General features: G+C 48.8%; 1 long non-coding RNA gene across 1 annotated transcript; it reads left to right on the top strand.

Moving 5' to 3' along the window:
* The first annotated feature begins 3,332 nt into the window (after positions 1-3,332).
* LOC139045787 (uncharacterized) lies at positions 3,333-5,404 on the top strand. The gene is made up of 3 exons (XR_011504883.1): positions 3,333-3,471; positions 4,571-4,690; positions 4,881-5,404. It is a non-coding gene; the product is annotated as an uncharacterized lncRNA (long non-coding RNA).
* The last annotated feature ends 334 nt before the right edge of the window (positions 5,405-5,738 follow it).

The following is a 5,738-nucleotide window of genomic DNA, read 5'->3' as shown; positions in this document are numbered from 1 at the left end:
TGGTTGTTTTCAACTCAAGGGTAGAGACCACCAAGTCTTTAAAATGTCCATATTCTCCATAGGCCCAGTTTACAGTAAATGTTGTTGAATGAATGGGTCAACAATTTCCTGACTGCCACAGGAGTATAGGCTTTTTTTTTTTTTTTTACTTCTTTACCAACCATGTAAATAACACTTACTACCTACAGGTACTATTCTAAGTACTTATTAATATTCACTCATTTAATCCCTGTAACAACCCTATGGTGTAGGTATGATCCCCATTTTACAGATGAGGAAACCAAGGCACAGAGAGGTTAAGTAACTTGCCTACCATCACAGAGCTATTAAGCAGCAGGGCTGGGATTCAAACCCAGGCCGGCTGGTTCCAGAGTCTGCGTTCATAAAACCATTTTGCTCAGATATAATTTTAGCTTCCACAAAGGCCCCTGCCTCTCTACTCGGATGAAGGAACGGGCTGGGAGGAAGGCCCAAGCCAAAAGTCCAGGCAGGCACAGAAGGGATGGTAAAGGTGGCAGACAAGCCAGGCCCTCACCTGGAAAGCCCACACAACGGCCATACCTGACTCCTGGTGTTTGGCGTTTGGCCACAAAGTCAGCGCTATCAGTAGTAGCCTAAGGCCTGGGCCCCTGGACCACAGCCATGACCCTGTGGCTAGACCAGGTGAGCCACTCCACTCACTGAGGCGGCAAGAGCAAAATTCCCAAGAAACTCTGGATTCCACCGCACAGAAGTGAGTCAAGCGGAGTGCCCTGGAGAGGGAGGGAGGGCAACAGAGCCCTGAAAATCCCCTCCGAATTATAAACATATCCTCTTTAAGTACATTTCTAAGGATAACATTTGTATTACTCTGTCCTGTGCCTGCAGATAGGGCCGTGCGTATCTCCTCCATCTCCCTCCTTTCTCTCTGCTCTGCTGGGAGCAGTCCCTATCTGAAGCAATGCTGGCAATCCGCTTCCCTGCGATTGTTTCGATCGAGGGGAAAAATTAATTTCTGCCTATCGTTAATTGAGAGAATTGTGTGGAAGGCGAGGGAAGGGGAGGGGGGAGGAGAGGATGGAAGAAGGCGGAGGGGAGCAATCGTGTTATTAACCGTGTCCCTTTCATAAGCAAATATTCTGATTGCCATCAGTGAGATGAGAGGCTCATTAATGCAGGAAGCAGAGAGGTGATTAGAGAACTTTCAAGAGCTATTGAGCTAAGCGGGAGCGAGGGTCAGAGGGATCTGGAGGCCGAGGGAATTTAGGGAGGACTGGGCTGGGGGGAAAGCCGCTGGCCTCTTAGATGGGCTTTCCTGCTCTTCTGCCCCCTGGCCCCTCTCCCCAGTACCCACTTCCAAATAGTCTCCAAGGCCATCAGCTAGAGTTGGGAACAATGCAAAAAAGTGAGTGAAAACTTCACAAAAGTCACATCTTCCCTGAAGACTGCATCCACCCTGATGCTAACCCGGTAGAGTGCAGGTCAAATTTTCTAGCCCCCAAACAAGATTTCTCTAATAGCACATGCTTTTAAAATTATGTCATTGTCCTTACAAGATTGTCTCTACTCTCTGACTCGCCGGTCCCCACTAGTTCCTGTTTATCCCCTCCATCCTGCCTCACTTGTTTATGTCCCTGCCTGGTCTGTGACGTCGTCTGTGTATGCAGCCCCTGCTCAGGCTGGGGCTGCAGAGCTGAGAACTGCTGGAGGTTTAGGAGTTGGGGATTACAAATGAGGTGATGGTGGGAGGAGGTGAGCATGTGGGATGATGGCAGGAGTAGAGGCTATTGATGCCACCTCACATCCTCCCGGCCCACCTCTGATTTCAGCCATAGCTGTGCTGGTCAGGTCCATGTGAACCCGGCCCATCCAAACCATTCTGGAGCGGGAGCCTCACATTTCACTCCAGTTTTCTGCCTTAGGGACTTCTCTAAGAAGAAGTTGCTCAGCAGTACCACTCACCCATGCACAAGCATGGTGGAGAAGGATGGGAAGCTTTATACCCCCAGGAGCAATCCTTACCCAATGGAAGATAGGAGACTGTGAATAAATACCTCAGGCTTCCCAGGAGGATAATTCTGGGAAGCGTTCTGTCCCCAGCTCAGAGGGCCTGGCAGAGTTGGACCTCACTGCCTATAGCAGCTGTCTCCATAACACACTCTTTTGTTGGCTTTTCCTCCTTATGGCGCTCACTTTCTCCACCCCTCACTGCTGCCTCCTGGCATCATCTCTCAAACTATCTGTACCCAAGTCTTCCCAAGCTCTGCTTTCAGGGGCACACAAACTAAGATAGTGGCCATATGTGTCCCCAACACAAAGGGCAGGAGACAGTCACCAGGGAGAACTGGCAAGTGCTGCATCAGAGAATGGGTCCATGTGGCTCTGGGCAGCAGTGGTGTTAGAGACAAGGGCAGGTGCAAGACCAGAGAGCTAAGACCAGTAGCCAGGGAGGACATGGAAGCTATGGTTTGAGGGCAGGTGCTGAGACAAAGCAACATGGGAGCCAGAGATGAGAACACCTAGGAACAGACACTTTGTCTGCCTTTGTCAGGGAGAGCCGTGTATGTGACCCTCTGACAGCACAGCCCAATGGCCCACTTCCCAGGCTGTGGCCAGCCACTGCACCAGGGCTCAGGGTGACTCAGACACTGCACAGCCATCTCTAACTTCAAACCCCTTCAACCTTCGGTCCCAAATGTGGACATGATAAAGTCCTCATGACAAATAGCAACCTGCCCAGTCCTTCCTTACACCCAGCTCGTTTAGCTCCCAGAATCAATCCCAGTGTCTGCTTTCAAAGTAAGATCCTCCCAGCTGGAGGCAAAAGAGAGGCAGAGCTGCCTCTGGAAAAGGAATCTGAGGGAGAGACAACTGATGTAGGGCTCCAGGGACAGGGAGATATGGTTGTTCTGTCCCCGAAACCCCACGTCCAAAGGACAGCTGGATTCTCTTCCAGGAACCAAATACTCCTTCCCATCATATTCTGACTCTAAAAGCAGGAGAGCCACCAGCAAAGAGACTAAGATGAAAAAGAGGCCAAGGAAAGAATTGGAAAGAGGAAAAGAAGAAAAGGGAGAAAAGAGAGGGAGAGGCACTTGAAGATTTTCAGAACAATTTTCATTCTCTATGGTGCTTTCTGTTTAAAAAAATGAAAAAGAAATGATGGAGAAGGGGAGAGAGTCAGACAAGTTTAATGATGTGTGTTCAAAGCTCAGATTGGAAAAATGACAGAGAAAAGCAGCCTGTTTCGGCACTAATAAATTGTTCTCTGCTGTAAGAGGCGCCTGTCGCGGCATTAATACAGGCCCCTAATACACGGGTCAGGGTTAAGTAATTCTCTCCGGCAACTTAAGCGAATAATGAAGCTGGCAGCGGCTGGTGGTGCGGTGGGAGAGATGGTCTATGCCACCAGCACTTTGTCTTCATTTATTATGCCAGCGGCGGCACGGACGGGAAGCCTCCGCCGAGGAGATATCGCTTCATTTCGGCAAGGTAATGAAAGCCGGGTTGGGGGGAGGATAAACCAATTTGCCGGCTGACACTGGAAGGAGTGATTTGCAGACTCAAGAAGGAGAGAGGAAGGCCCATGCACAAGGAGGCACAAGGCTAAGCCAAAGTGGGCCAAGGCCCTTCCACTGTGCAGAGACCAGGTAGGGACAGGGGCACTGAGTGGGGACAAGTGCGCCAAGTTGGGAGAAGAAGGAGGCACAGCTGAGGACCCAGGTGAGTGAGAAAGTAGGTGGGAGGATCCATTAGGAGTGAGGGGAAAGAATAGAGAACAGGCCAAGGGAAAGATAGGTCACCTGTAGAGGTTGGAAGTAACAGAGAGTGGGGGCCCAGGTATGAGACATTGTGGGGAAGAAGAGAAAATGGGGCAGAAGTTGGGCTACAAGTAAAGGTCGAGGCTAGTTTCACAGAGAATGTTGGATGGGGAAGAGTGTATGTTGGCTGATAACAAATTTGAAATATCTGGAGCTAAACTGTCTTTGAAAGGAGGAGTCTGAAGTTCCCCCAGAACACCCTGATGGTCAAGTTGGTGACTACTTCCTCTACGGACAGCGTGGGCCAATTTGGCTGTCAGAATCACCTTTGGCAGCTTCTGTCCTCTGATGATATCCTCAGGCAGCAATCTGAATTTGAGGGCAGAGGGTCTGAGGTTGTTATTGGAGGAGTAAGTTGGAGGTGCCATTCAAAAGGAGCATCTCTTTCTTCTGGAAAGATCCAAATCACAGCAGGAGCCCTCCCACCCCACCCAGTTCTGCCTTAAAAGAGGGGAGAAAGCCTCTCCTGGGTCAGGTGCTCAGGTAAGTCTCCCTTGCAGCTGAGTACTTCCCTCCAGCAGTCTGGCCCAATCATAAGTTGCCATTCTTCTCTGCCACATGGGAGGTAGGCAAGAGAGGGCAGAACTGGTGAAGGGACCCACTTCTGCCAGTCCTCACAAAATGTTGGTAAACTGTGTCTTTATGCTTCCAGGTCACATCTGCACCAGGTGGAACTCCCATAGGAGCAGGCATAAGCCCAGGGATCTAGACAGGGTTATATAACATTGCCCTGTTACTTTCCCGAACACTCACCCCTTTCTTCCTTTCAGCACCAAGACCTCTGGACAGCTCCAGCCAGAGCTCCAGCCACCTAAACGAGCTTTCTTCCCCTCTTACCACGTTTTCAAGTTTCCTAAGATCCATTCCTGCACTCTCCCCTCAAGATTAAGGTGAGCAGATCTTCAGCAGTCAATAAACGGAGAAGAGTCTCAACTTCCCATCCTTCTCTTGCCAACATGCACTTCTTTCTAGCTTGCCCTACACCCAATCCTCCTGGTCCCATCCCCCTCCACCCCCTCAAACATACACACACACACTCCCAAGTAACACTGCCACTTTTCTCCCCTGATGTGGGTTAAGGATTTCCAATAAGGACCAAGTATTTGAAGCTTAACACTGCAGTCTCTGGAGGAGCCAGGCCAATTTCACACTAATCTAACCCATGAAGGGAGAGAGCGTCGGAAGCAAAAATTACATCAAAGAGAAGTTAATGCCGAGAAGCAGGCGACATAAAAAGGAGCTGCTTTCAGTTTCAAATGACTACACCAATCTGGATTAAGAGATCAGCCTGCCGAATGCCTGGATCACCATTTCTGTACCCGGGCACCAGGCAGAATGAAGACTTGTCCTCAGGGGCCACTCTGAATGGAGGTCAGAGGAAAAAATGAAGCTTCTACCCTAACTCCACATTTGGTGACATAGGACATGCCCTGGGCTAAGCACTTTTGAGAAAAAAAGTTAAAGAGATATAAGAAAAAAGACTAGAAGGAAGCATATCAAAGTGCTAGCTTTGTCTGTAGGTGATTTTTTTCCCCTCTCTCATGCTCCACATTTTCTGTAACGAAGTTATATTACTTTCACAGTGACAAAAATAAAATAGATGTTTAAAGAGCAATGGAAACTCAATGTTTTTCTCTCCATCTGGAATTTATATCTCCAGGCATTTTTCTTGGCACAGCACTTAGCACAGTTTTGTTTATGTGTGAAAAGGCACTTTATAAATGACTGCTGAGGATTATGATGGTATGGTCAGAGATGGAGGAGTGGGGCGCTATAGGTTCATACACTAATTCTTAGACGGAAATGGCAACCTGAGAACTTTTTAACACTTTAAATCTCCCCATTCTTGCAGGATATGGGGCTCTGCGTTGTTGAATTCTCAGCCCTTTGCAGAGAGCCTGACTGAATACCATTTATTGAATAAGTAAAGGAATGAAT

This window comes from Equus asinus, chromosome 7, assembly GCF_041296235.1.
Source record: "Equus asinus isolate D_3611 breed Donkey chromosome 7, EquAss-T2T_v2, whole genome shotgun sequence".
NCBI classification, from domain to species: Eukaryota; Metazoa; Chordata; class Mammalia; order Perissodactyla; family Equidae; genus Equus; species Equus asinus.
Note: the sequence above shows the minus strand (reverse complement) of the source record. Positions and strands in the feature narration are given on the sequence as shown.